This window comes from Crinia signifera, chromosome 4, assembly GCF_055691185.1.
Source record: "Crinia signifera chromosome 4, ASM5569118v1, whole genome shotgun sequence".
Lineage (NCBI taxonomy): Eukaryota > Metazoa > Chordata > Amphibia > Anura > Myobatrachidae > Crinia > Crinia signifera.
Window position 1 is genome coordinate 236905577 of NC_139220.1, and position 19738 is coordinate 236925314.

The following is a 19738-nucleotide window of genomic DNA, read 5'->3' on the forward strand; positions in this document are numbered from 1 at the left end:
GATATTTGGTCGCACGACATATAATCGCATCGCATGGCATACACCCGATGCACTGCAATGCGATTTAAAATTGTATAAGCCCCCTATACGATGTTTAATTGTATAAGCACCCTAATGGGGGCATACAATGTTAAATGCACCCCCACGCCACCCCCACTTTTATTTATTTACAGTTTCTTATATAGCGCAGCAGATTCCATTGCGCTTTACAATAGTAGACAGTGATAAGACAAACTGGGTAACAACAGACAGACTTGGAGGTAGGAGGGCCCTGCTGCAAGCTTACAATCTATAGGGATATAGGGGGGAAACACAAGGACAGGCACCAGTAATAGCATAGCAGTCCCACCAAGTTACAAGTCCAGAAGGGAAGCTATATAATACATAAGTGCCTCGGAGGGTTATGCATGTAGAACTTAAATATGATAGGCTTGCCTGAAGAGGTGAGTTTTCAGGGAACGCTTGAAAGTTTGGAGAGTGGTGGAGAGTCTTAATGTGCGTGGAAGGGCATTCCATAGGATGGAAGCAGCCCGATGAAAGTCCTGTAATAGTGAATGGGAGCTAGTGATCCGTGCACAAAAGAGACGCAGATCTTGTGCAGAGCGTAGTGGTCGAGATGGGAGATATTTTGTGATAAGTGCAGAGATATATGGTGGTGCAGTATGGTTAATAGCTTTATATGCAAGTAGAAGTGTTTTATATTGAATACGGTAATATACAGGCAACCAATGGAGGGACTGGCAGAGCGGATCAGCAGACGATGAGCGTCTTGCAAGGAAGATCAGCCTAGCAGCAGCATTTAAAATTGATTGCAGTGGTGAGAGTCTGTTCTTGGGAAGACCAGTTAGGAGACTATTGCAATAATCAATGCAGGATATAATGAGTGCATGGATAAGAGATTTGGTAGTGTCTTGTGTGAGATAGGGTCGTATTTTGGATATGTTTTTTAGATGCATGTAACATGATTTGGAGACAGATTGAATGTGGGGAAGAAAGGACAGTTCAGAGTCAAGGATGACCCCTAAGCAACGAGCTTGTGGGGTAGGGTAGCTTATCGAGTTGTCAACAGCGATGGAGATGTCAGAATGGTAACTGTTCTTAGTTGGCGGGAATATAAGTAATTCCGTTTTGGAAATATTGAGTTTGAGTTGGCAACAAGACATCCAAGATGAGATGGCAGAGAGACAATCAGAGACTCGACCCAAAACCACTGGTGACAACTCTGGGGTTGATAGATAGATTTGAGTATCATCAGCATACAAGTGATACTGAAATCCGAAAGAGCTGATTAGTTTGCCAAGAGAGGAGGTATAGATTGAGAAAAGCAGAGGACCTAAGACTGAACCTTGCGGAACTCCGACTGACAGAGGTAATGAAGAGGAAGTAGAGTTAGAGAAGCGAACACTGAAAGAGCGATCAGATAGGTAAGATGTGAACCAGGAAAGGGCTGTATCATTAAGACCTAGGGAGTGTAGTGTTTGTAAGAGAAGAGAGTGATTGACGGTGTCAAATGCAGCAGAAAGATCAAGAAGATCAAGAAGAATAAGTAGTGAGTAATGGCCTTTAGACTTAGCCGTTACCAGATCATTCACCACTTTAGTCAGTGCTGTCTCAGTGGAGTGTTGAGAGCGAAAGCCTGACTGGAGTGGGTCTAATAGGGTGTTAGAGTTAAGAAAGTTTGTGAGGCGAGAGTAGACAAGTCTCTCCAGTAGCTTGGAGAGGCATGGGAGCTGAGATATAGGACGATAGTTAGAGAGAGAGTTAGGGTCAGAATTCTGTTTTTTTACAATAGGAGTTATCACTGCATGTTTGAGCAGAGAAGGAAAAGTGCCAGTAGTAAGAGAGAGATTGCAGATTTTAGTTAAGGTTGGAATAATCACAGGAGATAGATTTTTAATGACTTGTGCAGGTATAGGATCGAGAGGAGAGGTAGTAGAGTAAGAGGATAAGAAGAGTGCGGATACTTCCTTTTCATTTGTGGGCTCAAATGAAGAGAAAGTGCCAGAGGGTTCAGGTGGGAAAGAAAGAGGGTTAGAGGTTGTGGAGGAGCATACCATTTCATCTCGGATGTTATCAATCTTGTCCTTAAAGTAGGAGGCAAGTTCTTGTGCACTGATGGTAGCCGGTGGGGGATGAGGGGGAGGGTACAGAAGAGACTTAAAGGTGTTAAAAAGTTGCTTAGGATTGGTGGCATGATAAGAGTTGAGAGATTGGTAGTATGTTTGTTTGGCAGTGTCCAAAGCATTGCTGTAGGAGTGGTAGCCAGTTTTATATGCGAGGAAATCAGTCATACTACGAGATTTGCGCCATTGGCGTTCTACTTTACGTGACTGATTTCGTAGTTGTATTGTTGTTTTGGTGTGCCACGGTTGGCATCTAAGCCTACGTGGGGTGTAATGGGTAGCTGGAGCAACGCCATCAAGGGCTGTTTCAAGAGTCTGGTAGAGGTGGGAAACAGCAGAGTCAGGAGAGGTAAATGTAGAAATTAGTGAGAGCTGTTGTTGCAGGGAGGTGATAAGTTGTGGAAAATAAATTGCATTAGTATTTCTGCGGGTTATAGTAGGCTTGCATGATTTCAGTGTCAGTGAGCTTGGGGTAATGGAGGAGAGTGAGAGGGTAATGAGATTGTGATCAGAGAGAGGTAAGGGAGTGTTAGTAAAATCAGAGAATAAGCACAGCCTGGTGAAAACAAGGTCAAGGCAGTGGCCTTCCTCATGAGTAGAGGAGTCAGACCACTGGGAGAGGCCGAGAGAGGTGGTTAGAGAGAGAAGTTTGGAAGCATGCAAAGATGGTGGACTGTCAATAGCAATATTGAAGTCACCCAGGATGACAGTGGAGATGTCAGAGGATAAGAAATGGGGGAGCCAGGCAGAGAAATCTTCTAGAAATTGAGTTTTGGGGAGTCCAGGTGGGCGATTGATAGCAGCAACACGCAGTGAGAAAGGGGAAAAAACCCTAATAGAGTGAACTTCAAATGATGTAAATGTGAGTGAAGGAACAGGTGGTAGAACTAAGTATGTGAAGTCTTGTGACAGTAATATACCAACTCCACCTCCTTTACAGTTACCAGGCCTGGAGGTGTGAGTGAAGTGGAAACCACCATGTGACAGTGCTGCAGGCGAGGAGGTGTCTGATTGTGTGAGCCAGGTTTCTGTAATCGCCAGCAGGTTGAAGTTGTGAGAGATGAAGAGGTCATGGATGGATGTTAATTATGAACGTGAACCCGAAGCGTGGCGAGCGCATCGAGCCTGCGAAAAGTGGCTGTACGTGTCCTACGACCTTTTCATACCCCCACTATCCACATCGGCATGGAGTCGATTTTATATAGTGTAGCGAGCGCAGCGAGCCACCGAGCCCAAGCGTGGCGAACGCAGCAAGCCCCGTGAGGGGACACGTATTACTTTACATGTATTCTGCATCGCCTCGCTGCGCTCGCCACACTATATAAAATCAACTCCAAGCCGACGTGGATAACCCACTATTCGGGTTGGCATTGATAGTGGGGGTGCTTTTAACTTACTAAGCACCAAACAAGTTTAATTAACTTATAGGGGCCACTTTTAACATGGGAAAACCCTTTAGGGTGCTTATACAATTTTAAATCGCATACCATTGTATATGCGATACAATGGCATACAATGCCATACAATTCGATGGTATACAATTTAAAATTGTATAACATCGCATCGCATACCATCGCATGCCTTATGGTCTGCGATGCGATGGGCGCCGTGCTAGTACACAAGTACCGCATAAACATATACAACAGTGTGTTGCTGCCCAATGAGTTTATCAGAGGGTCAGATCTAGGGGGTTATGGATCATAGGGTTGACAGTAAATAGGGTGACTCTAAAAGTCTACATTGACAAAGGGTCAACATGCACAAGGTCGATATTGACAAAAGGTTGACATAAAAAATGTCGATTGAAAATTAGTTTTTCAATTTTTTTGACACCATGTGGACCCCAATTTTCTGGCCATGCTTCATGTCAATTAAAGTCCACATGGATGGTAAAGTAAGAAAAAGTAAAAAAAAAAAAATCTAAAATAAAATGGCTAAAAAATGTTGACAATGAGCATGGACAAGACACTGGTTTTACTTCTGTTTTGCTCCAGGATATTGCCTTTGTAAAGCATGGCTTGATTGGTGGGTGGAGGTAGCCTTGGCTTGGGCTTCCTGCTGTAGTTAAGGTGTTGTGAACATTGAAGACTCCTGCCTGTCCCCTTGTTCAGGGTGTCCTGCATGACTGTAGTAGCTACAGATCATACCACAATGTAACTGTGTCAGTGGGCCTAATTCAACATGGATCGCTAATCAGAGATTTCGCAATCTATTCAAATATCGACAACTGCATGTTCGCATTGCACATGGGCAGCATCATTAGGGAATAAATATCTGTATGTATAGAAAATGCAGAGTAGTTGCAGTTTGATTGACAGGACGCCAAAGTTTAGGGGAGGAAACATGTAATTTTCTATGTAAATTACATGTAAACATGTAAATTTCTATGTGTGAAAACGCAGGCATTCCCAGGTGTTTTTTGGGTGGATCTCTGACCACTTCTAGCCTGGTTCTTAAGCAGATGAGTGGAAGCCCTAGACTTACTCAGATGGGGGGGGAACTGTTTGAAAATTAGCATTTTGTGAATACGGTACTTCGTTATTTGCGATGCATTCACAATTTTATAGGGGGAGGTTTCTCTTCCTGTCTGGGCAGTGACTTTTTGATTGTGGGCAAGTGCTTTTTTTGAAGCGATCCATGTTGGAATTAGGCACAGTATTTGTTGTACCTTCAACTCAAGTTTTTTGTTAAACTATTCATGACTGACTCCTGTTCTACAAATTGATCAATCATGGTGCACATTTGGGACTCTGTTACCTCTGGTTACAGTCATGAAGTATTGTTACAAACCAAATCCCGTGTGGATTTTGTGTACCAGAGAATCATTATTGTTACCTAAATCATCCACAGTTGAGAAAAAGATGGCCACCGCAACAATAAATGGAATAGCCACAATCTAAGATGTGGAATGTGTAGCTAAATGTGGCTATAGGGAAAACGAAGGCCAAGTGCACTATATAATGAAGATGGAACATAAATTACAGCGCATTACAAAAGAGCATTACAGAGAAGTACAGTAGATCATTCGGGAGTGCTTTTAAGGGGCACATGGTAGACAAACAGTATAACACACATTTTCTGTTCTGAGGAAGCTGCTGATAATGAGAGGAGGCGGGGACACATGTTAACAATCGAACTATCTCCATCAGATCTGGAATACCTCACTACTTTTGGGAAAGTTGCTGTGGAAATAAAACTCCAGAAATAGCTGCGCGAGAAGGGGATCAGTCACAGCGCATCAAAAAAATCCCTTCATCAAAAATGGAGGTACTGCTTGTAATAAGTCTGGCCAGACTGTTAAATATGAGAAAACTACTAATTTAGGAGAACGGTTTATGCTCACCTACTAACCTTAAGGAGGACTTTCTCTATATATTAATTTGACACTAACTTCATAAAGAACTGCATCTGTTAAAAATTGGGACTAACCAACTATCCCTTGGGAGATAATCCCCAAAAACCAAAAGAAGGGTGGCACATGCAATATATGTGGTGATGTATTTTGTTAATAACCAGTAGCATCTAAAGATGCCCACGGTGCGATGAACTCCATGTTTTTAGTACTAGATTGCATAGTATCTAGTACAAAAAACATACAATGTGCTACTGCACCGTGCTAAAAGCACGGGCTGCACAGACTTTATGTGCTGTGCAATGGAATGTGCACGGGAGCGCGCATCTCATCCCACTGCCCTGCCACATGTGTATGGGCACCTTAACAGAGATTTGTATTTATTTGTGTTATTTGATTTATTGTTTTTATCACTGACCAGTGAACTCCAGACATGTTTTATTAAATGTATATGTTGAATTATAATTATTGGGCTTTATTTAGCGCAGTTTTATTGTTTCTTTTATTTAATTTTTTTCTGTTGACCTTACTTAGAGTTTCAGTTGCAGGTGGCATTGCTGTGTCAAGGAAACAGTCCTTGGTCTCACTATGCCTAGGAAATCGGGTTACATGCCCCCTTTTTCTTTTTCCCGCACACTAACCACCCCCATCCATCCCAACGATTGCAGGACCGATCCGACAAATGAGCAGAACAGGCCCAATAGTCAGTCAAATGCGCAGGGTATCACTTATGCCCAGAGCCGGTGCTAGGCACCGGAGCGCCCCAGGCGGGGAGGGGGGTGGGCCCCCCGGTGCTCAAACACCCGCTACAGGGGGGCCAAGCTGCCCGGTCCAGTGATGCGGCGCATGGCGCCGTGACCTTCGCGGGGGCTTGCTGTGCGCCGCCGCGACTCTCCCCAGGGAGGGGAGAGGAGGGGGTCCAGCGCTGTGACGTTCCGGGGGGAGGGGGGGCTTCCCGTGCAATGCGGTGCTGCCTGCAGCAACTCTGCCCAGGGACGGGAGGAGAGGGGGGTGTCTGGCGGCGCCGTGACTTTCCGGGGGGGGAGCTTGGCGGGTGATGCGGCGCGGACAAGCTCCAAACTGCCGCCCTCCAGCTGCCGGCGCCCTAGGCAAATGCCTAAGGCTGCCTAGTGGTGGCGCCGGCCCTGCTTATGCCATCCCTGCTGTATCAGACCCTTTGTTTATGACAAAATGGGCACCAGTGTGTGTTTCTCCAGTGGGGTAAGATATGAGTGATTACATATTATATGTCAATCGCTGCCGTTATATAAAGTGTAATAGTATCTCACCTTTCATTCTGCTTTTCAGAAGAATAAGCATATTTTTCAAAACATTGACGTTCATAGCTGGTTCCAGTTTTATTTTCCTGGAAAATGAGAACAGAAAAATGTTTATTTCAGGTAATCATCTAGAATAAACCAAGAAAAAGTTGCGCCAAATAAATTCTTTAGTACTTGTTCATTAAAAAATTGATTTCTTTCTCCAAACATTAATAGAAAGACAGGTGGGCAGAGTTGTTTGCCTGGCACCTGTATAATTTATAAGTACAAAAATTCTGTGTTTTTATCTGCCAAGTGGACAATGTATTTAGGCACTGATTCTGGTTGACTTGGTAAGCTGCAAAACTCACAGCTTACCGAGTCCCAGAGGGCCTGCCCTGTCCCCAACCAATCATAAAGACACATCCCCCCGTGTGTCCCGTTGCCATGCCACCTTTGATAAAGCTACAGCCAGTAATGAAACGCGTCATAAGTTTCCCACTCCAGGATTTGGATTTGGACTTGATATAATTGCTAGATCCCCTTGCTTCAATTTGATCACTGCTCCATTTGTGGAACCTTTGTGGTTCTCCCTTCTACCCCTACTTCCTGGATGCTCCAGGTGAGAACCTCTAGGTGAAATTTTCTATCTAAACACCACCCAAAGAGGACTCCTCACTGTTTATTGTACTGCCCTATTATATCTCCTCCATCGGTTTTGGGGTACACCGCATCACTAGTGAGGCAACTTGGGCTAAGTTGGGGTCCCAGATACATTGTGATCCCGTCACAGATTCCTTCAGCGGCACCAATTCAAGATACCGTATCAAATAGAGAGGACCTGTGTTACTCCATTCTCCATCATCTCAGGAACAGTGAACCATATTTTGTCCTTTTGGTAATGTGCACTTTCATCAATTAATTTCCCAAATGAGCAATTAACATCCATCTTTCCATCCTATCCTGGGAGTGAGATTATCAATCAGTTTTAATATTTGTTATGTATTAATTATGTATATGTTTTTATCATTCATATATATATATATATATATATATATATATATATATATATATAATCTTTAATATTATATTGTTGTGGAGTATACTTTCATTGTAGTTAAGCGCTGCTATATTTGCATTTTTTTCTATGTCCCGCTACCATGTCTTGGCACACATCTCCTCGCATGTCCGGTTTTATTAATTCATTCATTCATTCATTCATTCGAAGTTCAGTTCACTTCACTCTGGCGGGGCTTCGGCTATACTCATGCACCTCAGAATCCAGTTTTAACTCTTCAAAGCCTTAAACTACTCCTGGTCACCTATATCTCTAACATCATCTATCTCTACAGTATCTACCTCCCTTTTTGCTCCTCCTCTGGAAAAATTATTTTCTCCACTGCTTTTATTTTCAAGATTTTACTCCTGAGGCCCCCATCTTCTGAAAACATTCTTAGTCCTACTCTCAACTAGTCTACCTGTAGCTTTAAACTTGCTTTTAAAAATTGTTTCTTAAATTAATACCAGCTTTCCTTATAAATTAATACATTGCTCCCATACCCATATATCCTTCCCAGTTCACTTTTAAACTATTTAGCCCTCTCAAATTAGCAGCACGTACAGTAAGTGCTTATGGACAAGACCCTCCTCCTTAATCTTCCCTGGCACAGTCCATGTCACCAGTGCACCGCTCCCTTGTCTCCTCCTTTTGTGCAACTCCAGCTGTTCCCACCACTTGTGTTTTATATGTTCCTGCTAGTTGCAGCAAGTTACCCTATGCTTGTTCCCTGTTATCTATGTCTATAATATGTATACTGTGATACTCTTTTACAGTGATATATATTTCTATGTTTGTACTACTGTGTGATATAGGGCCTTACAAATAAATAATGAATATATATATATATATATATATATATATATATATATATATATACACTGTGTATATAATAAAATTGGCTTCTTGGTGAATATACCAGTTAACAGTGCAAACTTAAGGCCCCCCTTCCATTTGTCTAACTAAGGGCCCCTTAGATTTTGTAAGATTTTACCCAATTTATCTGACAAAATCTGATGTGCCATTCTGACAAAATCTTTGCAAGAGATTAATCCTCCTGTACATAGGATAAATCTCGAGTCAATCAGGTCCAACTTGTTGAACAATAAATTGGACAAGTGGAAGGGGGCCTTCTCCTGCTGATAGGTGCCCACCAATAGATATAGTACTCAATTTCAGTGGATTATTAGTGATTCCTCTAAAAGGTTTGGCTTTATTACTGTGTAAGGTAAAGATAATGCATCACTCGGTGGAAAACAAGAGAATGAATGTCTGCAACTTTGAATACTGTTTATGATCAGCAGTGCTTTAGATTATTTTGACAGTCCACTGAAAGGTTTACTTTGTTGCAAATCTGAGAACAGAAGGTTTCAATTACATATTTTCCACAAAAAAACTACAGTATAAAAATACAGTATTTCTACTCTTTGAAAATAGAACAAGATAACAGTTATAAATATCACTGATAAGCTTCTATAAAACATGAGTTAGCTTAGTCTGTCACAGGTAACATGTTAAAAGCCCTAATGAGATAATTGGTTCAGAAATAAATATTCCAACTTATACAGATTTTGAGATGCATTTTAGTTTTGAATTGGGAAACATGAATCAGACGTTCCACAGAGGTACTTGTCCTTGGCACTGACCTGTAATTTAGAAACCGTCCAAACAGTTTCCCAATGTTATTCTATGATGACATGCTTGTTAAGAATAGACCTAGTATGTTTTCTGTATATCTGATTTTGAGAACACCACAGATACTGTAGTCAGATAAGTCTACAATTGCAGCATTTATCAGTTACTGTAATTAAATGCAGATACTACTCTGTCCCTTTCCCTTCCAAAGAAAATGAATGGAGTCATGTAAATTGCCCATGTGACGGAAAGTCAGAGTATCTTTGTTTTCTATATTGAAGAAAACCTTAAAGTATACAGTGTGGCATCATTAAGGACCAGTGTCTATAGCCTATCATTAAGTAGAAGGCTGCTGTACTGTATCTGCAGTCAAATTCATAAAAATAAACATACCTTCCAACTGCCCCACATACCGTGGGAACGTCCCAGTTTTTGGGGACGTTCCCACGTCCCTCCACGGCCGGCAGTGTCCCACTGCGGGGGGGCAGTTGGGAGTCCCCCCTGTCATCTGGAGAATAAACGCTGTGCGCATGCGCACAGCGACTATCCCCGCAATCTACTGGATCTGCACTAGTGCCAATTATCTCAGGAGTAATAATACTAATACAATGTGAATGCTAATTTGAAGTTTCCCCTTACGCACTAGCATGCGCAGGAGCGTACAAGCTCCAATACCCCCATTTTTAATGTCCCTGTATGTAGTAGCACCACATGTGGTGGAAGATACTCCCCTATCTGTGCACTGGTGTTATGTGCTCCAGCTTATGACAGACAAGGTGTCTTGATCTGAACATGACCTCTGTAGAAGCGGCTTTGTATTTGAAAATACAGCCTGCTTCCACTGACATGACACTCCCATCACAACAGTGGCGTAGCTACGTTTTGGGCACCCTCCCGCCGTTAGGGGGGGGGGCGCCCCCCCTTGCCGCCGCCCCGCCAAGCACCCCTACCCCCCTGTCCTGCCGCCCCGCCGCCTCGCCGCCTATGCAAACCCCCCCCCCAATCCCCCACAGACTTACCTATCGCGCTGGTCCCGGCGGCTCCGTTCTTCTGCTGAGGACCACCACAAAATGGCCGCCCCCATACAGCAGACAGTTTCAGAGAACTGTGTGCTATATGGGGGCGGCCATTTTGTGGTGGTCCTCAGCAGAAGAACGGAGCCGCCGGGACCAGCGCAATAGGTAAGTCTGCGGGGGATTGGGGGGGGGGGGTTAACTATAGAACCGCAGCCCCCGGCGCCCCCACATGCACAGCGCCCCCCCGTGGTGACGGGGGCTGCGGTGCTATAGTTACGCTGCTGCATCACATGCCTATGAGATGGCCATTTTTTGCATTACACCTATATTATACTTTCTACCATTTTTTTTACTATAATTGCTTCTTTAAGTCACCCAACCCTTCACCACCAGAGCACCTGAGACATCTGTCATACTGTAGTACTGATGTGGGGGTGTGGCCAATCTTGGGGTCATGGCCTAGCCCCAGTCTGAATAATATGTGCAGGTAAAAACATGTAATGTTCATAGCACCACCATATAAGCTCCTTAGAGCAGGGCCCTCCTCCCTCCTGTTCTCACAGCACTCTTCTTGTATTTCAACTACAACTCTCTTACTCATCTACAATCTATACCTGCATCTATTCTCATTCACTTCCTTATATCTCAGCTGTATTGTGTACTAAGAAGTAATTATATGTTACCCATGTCTGTGTCCCTTATTAGAGTACATCTAGTATATATATATATATATATATATATATATATATATATATATATATATATATATATATATATCAGTAATGTTACTGGCTCCTAGCTGGCTGGTGATTGGCTGCCTGGGTGCTGCACATCTCAGTAATTATATGTTCCCCATGTCTGTGTCCCTCATTAGAGTACATCAGAATCAGAATCAGCTTTATTGGCCAGTTATACTTGTGTATACTAGGAATTTGTTTTTGGTTTGCTGTGCAGCAGCCAGGTGGGTAACAAGTAACAGCATACAGTATAAACAATATAGACATGTACAGTCATATAGAAAGTTATTCCGAGGGGACACCGTGTTAGATTATGTGCAAAGGGTTATGGCGCGACTACACAGTGAGGAGTTCATGAGTTCATGTGTCAACAGGTGAACCGCTTGAGGGAAGAAACTTTTTAGTCTTCTGGTGAAAAAAAAATCTAGTATATATATATATATATATCTGTACTGTTACTGGCTACCTATCTGGCTGTGCAATCACCATGTGGCGCCGCTGAATGGCTGCCTGGGTGCTGCACAGCTCAGTAATTATATGTTCCCCATGTCTGTGTCCCTAATTAGAGTACATCTAGTTTATATATATATCAGTACTGTTACTGGCTGTGCAATCACCATGTGGCGCCTCTGAATGGCTGCCTGGGTACTGCACAGCTCGGTAAATATGTTCCCCATGTACGTGTCCCTTATTAGAATGCGTCTTGTGCATATCTGTATGTGTGATGTATATCTGTACTGCCATTGTTGCCTGTTCCTTGTACTTATAACCCTTTGTATTGCAGTATGTGCATTGTTATTTTTAATATCTGTAAAGCGCCTTGAGTCCTGTTGGAGAAAGTGCACTATATAAATAAAACTTACTTACTTACTATATGACACTTTTCCAGTCTTCCTTAGGAAATACATAAATCTTAGCATTACACACGTCATCCATCGCACCTTTCTTTATGCTTCCATAGCACATTGCCTTAGCAATACTACTTTTAAAAATAAAATGCTTACACCGGTCAAACCCTCACATAACACACCCAAACTTTTCCATGTCCCTTACACCAGTTCAATTTCCAAGATATTTAAATAATTTCCCCTGCTCTAGGAGAACAAATAGATCTCTCATAATATGTCTCCTGTACCGCTGGCAATACTGTATCACTTGCAGACTTATCCATGCCACATCGTACAGCCAAACAGTCATCTTATTTGTATCCATAACTTTCCCACACTTAAGCGTAGCTGTTACTTTCATTCCACCATTACATACATACTGTACCTTTCCTTTTTGTGTTTAACTAGTTTAAACTAACTTATTATTATTTTGTACATATTGTTTTGGACACAAAATAGGCACTGGCCTTTTCATATATCTTACAGTATACATCACCCCTCCAGCCATGTATCTAGCTCTCTGTCCTGGTTTGCTCTAATTCCAATATAAAGTATAACCAACATGAAAAATTCTAATGCAAATATATCACTGCTTTGGGTAACTCTAATCCACCTTTCCTTTCATCACATCTCTTCTAACGCAAACCATTTTAGCACCCTACTAAAAAAAAGGAAATAAATATTTCAACACATAAAAGATTGGGAGTAAATTGATTGAAATCTCTATTCACTATGGCAAACATCCAACTTTCTTACAATTTTATTTCCAATCTGATTCCAACTTTCAGGCCCATTCAGATCTTCATCAAACACTTTTATTTCTCTGAATTCTCCGACAAAGCATTTTTATTTCACCCCATTGTTCACATCTTTGAATGCAATAGGGGACAATGAAAAGCAATGTCTAACCTCTGACTGCATACTTAAGGGCCTTACACGCGGGGTGACATTTAAGCATTTTCTGAGCGATTTTAATAAATCACTCAGAAAATGCCTGAAAACGTATGTAAATCGCTGTGTGTATGTAGCCCACAAAGCAATTTAAATGCGCAGCCCCGACAGTCTGAATTCAGTGGCGATTAATAACCCAGCGCAGGTTGCCAATCGTCCGGGGCTAGTGTTCTTAGGCGTAACTACAAAATTTTCTCCCCCCTGCAGAAAAGTTTCTGGTGCACACCCCCCCCCCCCCCCCCCTGCTACGGGATACGCTGCTGCTGGAGGCGGGAGGCAGTGCCGAAGCCCTGTGCTGCTGCTGTCTGACTGACTGACACAGTGCTGCTGGAGGTTCTGGGTCCCGGGGACATACACAGTGCCACTCAGGTACTGGGTCCAGCGGCCAGCTTGGGGATATACAAGGTGCCTCCGAAAATGGCAGGCGGGTGGTGGGGTCAGGCCTCGGAGAGGGAGCTGAGCAGCTGTCAGTGTGATAAGACTCCACAGCAGCCGCTGTCTCTCTCCCCACAGTGAATCCCCAACGCTCACTCGCCTAGATTCTCCCTGGCAATAGCTCCAGCAGACCCCCGGCGCCCAAATTTAATATGCGCCTCCAAGCCATCATGGAGTCTGCAGAGCTATAGTTATGCCACTGGCTGCAGCGATGTGTGCTGAGAGAGACCGAGCGTTCTGAGCAAAGTAGCTTCATTCAGAATTCTCGTTGGCCCGTGTGTAGGGCCCATTACTGTATATTCTAACATACATACTACTTCCAAAATATACAATTACATACAGTTTATTCCCATAAAAACATGTATTAACTATTCAATTTCCTCATTATAACTAATGGGGGTATTCAATTCCAACTGTCGAACATTCCGACAGTCGGAATCCTGGGCTGTTTTAGTTTCTTTTGACTGTAACTCAATGTACCCACATTGGATTTCTTCTTGACCAGTGGATGGACGGAGGCTACCCACCTACGTGTCAAGGTAGGTAAGTAGCTGTATGAATGGGCTCTGGGTGTGATAACTTTATACTTTAATAGTGTGTGTGTTGTTATTTAACTATTTGTACCGCTGTGAGACTACAAGTCCCAATGGGCCCTTTAATGCAGACCCAACGGGCCCTTTAGGTCCCTGCATGCGGTGCAGGCTTGCTGGGACTCATAGCAATACACAATAGTTTGTTCTATTTTTTTACTACACAATCAGCCCGGTGGCCACCTCCCAGGGCCACTGGGGACAGCCCCAGGCTTCAGTCTGGGCCAGTAAATTCTGTAGGGGAGCATACCCCTTCATTGGGGTGGTCCCCACTTACCCAGGATCCCTGCTTAGACTGACTGGTCAGGGGGTTAATGCTTTGGCTGGGGGTACTTGTATAAAAAGTCTCCCCCCGGCTGTGGCATTACCCTGCTGGCTGGTTAGGCCTGGTGCTGGTTCTTGAAATATGGGTGGCCCCTACTCATTTTGTCCCCCTATTTTGGGAACCAGGACCGGCCCTTGAAACCTGATGCTGGTTTTAAAATATACGGGGGACACATATTTCAATTGTTCCCTGATTTCTTTAAACCAGGACTGACTATTTGAGCCTGGGGCTGGTTATGGCCTTGGAGGGGGAACCCACACCATTCTTTTCAATTATTTATTTAGTTTTTCATTTTTTTCATACTGCAGCCTGCACAGATCTGACTGATCCGTGCAGGCTGACGACTCATATTTGTATATAGAGGCCATATGTTTGGCCGCTAAATATGAATACAAATCAGGCAGAATACAACTGGCTACACCATCAGCCAAATATGAATCCATAAATATGGCATATTAGTAAATCTGCCCTATTTACAATTAATATTTTGGAAAAAATACAGCCGTTGCCAGTTGTAGTCATTCGTCAGGGCCGTAACTAGGGGGGGGCTGGGGGGTCACGCGCACCGGGCGCTGGAGGTGAGGGGCGCTGTGAGGTCCGGTGACAGGTATGTCCGTCCATCTCCTACTAGCGCGGCTGCAGGAAGCGCTGATGACTTCGAAAAGACTTGCCGGACGCTGATTGGCTGAATTCAGCCAATCAGCGTCCGGCAAGTCTTTTTGAAGTAATCAGCGCTTCCCGCCGCAGCGCTAGTAGGAGATGGACGGACATACCTGCGGCTTCAACGGTGAGAGGACTGTGCGGGGAGGGGGGGGTCTCCGGCGCCAGGGACAAGACGTCATTTGGTCGGTCCCCCCTGTCAGCTGCTAACTAAGCAGCGGGGAATAAACGCTGTGCGCATGCGCACAGTGTCTATTCCCGCAGCCAGGGGGCTGGGGGCATGGCTAGAGGCTCACAGAGCCTCTGGGTCATGCCCCCATAGCGGCAAAATGGGGGCGTGGCCTCGCGGGGGAGCAGCGATTATAGGCCACGCCCCCAAATTAGGCCACCCCCCCCCCCGAAAATTTCGGCTCGTCTCCGGCGCGCAGCAGCATCACTAGGGGGGGGGGGGCACCAAAAGACTGCCTTGCCCCGGGCGCCGGAAACCCTAGTTTCGGCCCTGCATTCGTATTAAGTATTCGTATACGACTCAGTCGTATTCTTAGTAAATATCCCCCTCTGTCTTTACAAGAAAAACAACTTCTATACAGTAGGAGAAGCTGTTGGTCCTGGGCAGGGGTGGATTGACCATAGGGAAACAAGGGAAGAGTCCCAGTAGACTGAAGTACCTCCGAGGTCAGTTTTGTGTGCTGGCATGTGGCCCCACATGAGAGACTGCTGATCACACTCATTACACTCACTCTTCCCATTAATTTTATTTATTTATTATTACCAGTTATTTATATAGCACACACATGCTATTTGAACACTCACATCAGTCCCTGCCCCAGGGAAGCTTACAATCAATATGCCCTACCACATGTACACGCTCACACAGACATTCTAGGGTTAATTTTGTTGGAATTCATTTACCAGTATATTTTTGGATTGTGGAAGGAAACCAGAGAACGCAGAGGAAAACCCTGCAAGCACAGGGAGAATATACAAACTCAACACAGTTAGGGCTATGGTGGGAATCAAACCCATGACGTCAGTGCTGTGAGGCAGTAATGCTAACCATTATATTGTCCATGCTGCCCTATGTTATTCTATCTCTGCAGTTGAGAAACTCTGCCATCCAGTGAAAATGCAATGGCTTCATGGCATGTTACCCCTATGGTGTTGCCCAAGTTGAGCCACTTCTACAAAATTTCCCAGGTCTGAGTGCTTATCATATGTAACAGTACTATTCCTGACACTCAGGGCCGGCGCCACCACTAGGCAAATCTAGGCATTTGCCTAGGGCGCCAGCAACTGGAGGGCGGTATTTCGTCCCCCCTTGCCGCCCAGGTACCTGTCCTGCGGCATATATGTGCGTAAAAGCTGGCGGCGGCGGCAGCGGGGGTCCCTGCAGTCAATAAGAAATAACGAGCGCTATCCGCCGGGCTATGCGGAAGCGCTTCTGTTTTGGAAACACTGGCCGCACGCTGATTGGCTGAGATTCAGGCCAGTGTTTCCAAAACAGAAGCGCGTCCGCATAGCCCGGCAGATAGCGCTCGTTATTTCTTATTGACTGCAGGGACCCCCTGCTGCCGCTGCCGCCAGCTTTACAGCGCCGCAGGACAGGTACCCGGGCGGCAGACACCGGGGCGCCCCCACCCCGACTTGCCTGGGGCGCTCTGGTGCCTTGCACCGGCCCTGCTGACACTCCTGCCGTACAATGCTTTTTCTTTAACTCTTCATCCTCTGACACATTTACCTTAATTACAGATTCTTCTACAATTCATGTTTTAATTTTAGAACTGAAACACATTGCAAGCATATATTACTGTATGTGAATTGTGAATTGCATTACTGTTAATATGAGTTATGCCATTGATGCAAACATATAATGTAACCAACCAATGTAATATTCTCTATCTGCACTTTATGTATTTGGAATGGATGTGAGTGTCAGTAGCATAGTTGGGAATAGGGTAATCTCCATGAAATATAGTGATGAGTTTTTACAGGGCATTTAAAGTTTAAAGTGTTGAAGTCTAATTGTGTATGGTAGGTCATTTAATCTGACAGGACCAATTCAAATGATTTATGGTGGATGGGATAGGCAAACCAAGTGCTTGTGGCTTCCAATTAAAAAATATGTGGACAAATTTGTCTCTCACCACATAACTAAACCTAGGGATGACATATAAACATAATTAACTTACTGTAATTTTTTTTTTCTGAATTCCTCTATAAGAAACGTTAGGCCTAGGGGTGCTGGGGAAAAATATTCTGATACTATAGGATGCCATGATTTAAACATAGTTTCGGAATCACTGCCCTAGACCCTATGTTATTTGCATTCTCCTTGCACTTCTACACTAATTTCCATTACCCTCACCTTATTTCTTCCTCTAGCTCATTCCCCATTTAGTCACCCTTATGTCTTCATTTAAAAACATCTTTAGTTCTACTCCTGTCACATTTTATTGAACTAATTAATGACGCTGCTTGAAATGAAGCAAAAAAAAAAGTTCATTTTTCAATGTGTTCTTGTAAAGTGCACTTTATTTAGTTTACTATATCCTGAAAGATAACTGTATATCAAAAGTGTTAGAAATCATTATATCAACTTAATTTAGGGCTGAAAATAATTGGCAAGGGCTTTGTTTTAACTCACAAACCAAAAGGCCCCCCCCCCCCCCCTTACACACACACACACACACACACACACACACATACTCAATACTTTTTCTATGGGAAAAAAATACTATTTTTACACGTCATTCCTCACGAACATGACCAATTACCAAAATCACAGACCTTATTGAATGACACCTGAACTTTCAAAATCGATGTTGTTACTGCAGAGTACTTGCTCTCACAAAAAAATTGTTCAGCAGATTAAATATGTGGATTTCTATTTTGCATTGGTGAGACATTTAAAATGGTCAATAACAGACTGTGGTCTGTAACAAGTGGGGTGCGCCATACATAGGTTGAATAGGTGGTTATACTGTAGCTGCTTTTGCATTAAAATGGCTGATTCTGAGGTGGTGAGCAAGAAGGAGCAAGTAAATCAGTACCTGAACAAAATGCTAGGTGTGCAAATACATTTATTTTTCTGTATGCAGGATAAAAACTGGCTAATTATGCATGTAGTGCACACACATGCTTACATCGCAATTTAAATATGAGTTTGGATACGGGATGCAGTTACAATCCCGGTGGTCGGGATCCCGGCATTCAGAATCCCGACGCCGGAATCCCGACCGCCGAAATGCCGACACATTCTCCCTCCGTGGGTGTCCACGACACCCCTGGAGGGAGAATAAATTAGTGTGGCGAGCGTAGCGAGGCACCGGGCCCGCTGCATGGCGAGCGCAGCAGTAATGTTTTCCTGCCATGGCAGTAATGTTTTCCTGCCATGTAATGATGTGCCCCGGTGCTGGGACAGCTCCCCTGCTCCCAGCACCGGAGCAGCAGCAGCCGGGTCGGATAGAGCTGGGCGCGGGGATCAGCTGTATGATCCGTGCGCCCACAGTACAGGTGGGGGAGAGGAACAGCGCTGGGATCAACGCACCGATCCCAGCGCTGCCAGTGCGGCGAAGCGGCGGCATTTTGAATTTGGCGCCTTGATGACCGCCAATAAGAAATGCCGCCCCTGGCTGTTCAAACCTCCTGCTCCTCGGGAGCCAATCAGGGCTCCTGAATCGGGAGCCAATGGCAAACGGCCGCGGCGAGCCAATCAGCGCTCACCGCGCCGTCCCCAAGCCCGCCCCCCGTGTCTGACGTCAGACGCTGCCGGGAGGCGAAAAAGGAGGAAGGACCCATACCGGCGGAGCGCAGTAGCGCCCCGGCTGAAGCGTGAAGACGCCGGGAGGAGACAGTGGCGGCGGAGAGAAGAGCTCCGGCGGCCGCTGAAGAGGCCAGAAGACGCTGAGATCAAGAAAGAAGATCTCTGGCGCCTTCTGCAGGAGGAGAAGAAGCGGGGCTACCGCTGGCCAGGATGGGCCAAAGGCAGAAGAAAGATGGCGGCCGGATCCCGAGAGGCCAGCAGGGGTGAAATGCAGAGAGCGGCCTCTCCCAACCCCAGGTAGGCGGCCCCAGGCCACCTACCCCTCCCTAGACCACCGGGTGATCGGGCGCTAGGCCTGTGGACACTGTCAGGCCCCTCCGGCCTGTGGGCAGTATAGTCGGGCCCTCTTGGCCCGGGGGCATATGATTGTTGGGCCCTCCTGGCCCTTTGTTTGTTTGGTTGGGTCCTCCTGGCTCAAGGACTCCCCGGTGGCCCCACTAGGTCGGGCATTAGGCCCGTGGCCCCAATTAGCCGGGCACTAGGCCCGTGGCACCACAGCCAGGCCCCCATAGCTGGGCACTAGGCCCAGGGGCTCGATTAGTCAGGCCCTCTAGGCCTGTGCCCCATTCAGGCATTAGGCCTGCGGTCACCAACAGGCACTAGGCCTGAACCACAGCTAGGATTAGTCTAATTGAAGGTAACTTTAGTGTGCACAGGCCGGCGCTAGGCCTGTGAGCAGTATTCAGGCCCCTAGGCCTGCGGGTGGATAGGGAAAGGCTCTAGGCCCCCAAATTGTTGTGGTTTCCTGTGGGTGGTTGGGGTTAACAGATAGACGTGCTCTGCGTCAGTCCCCTCGTGGTTTCCCAAGTAGCTAACTGGTACCGTTTAGAGTGTGCATACGCTGGCCAGCTCTAGTCAGGAAGGGAGTACATCTGAATACAGGCAGAG

General features: G+C 45.2%; 1 protein-coding gene across 1 annotated transcript in view; it reads right to left on the bottom strand.

Moving 5' to 3' along the window:
* IL16 (interleukin 16) overlaps positions 1-19738 on the bottom strand; it is a 98910-nt gene that overhangs the window by 63506 nt on the left and 15666 nt on the right. The window contains exon 2 of the mRNA XM_083184033.1: positions 6765-6841. The gene's annotated coding sequence lies outside the window, so the exon portion shown is untranslated. The remainder of the gene's footprint in view (positions 1-6764; positions 6842-19738) is intronic.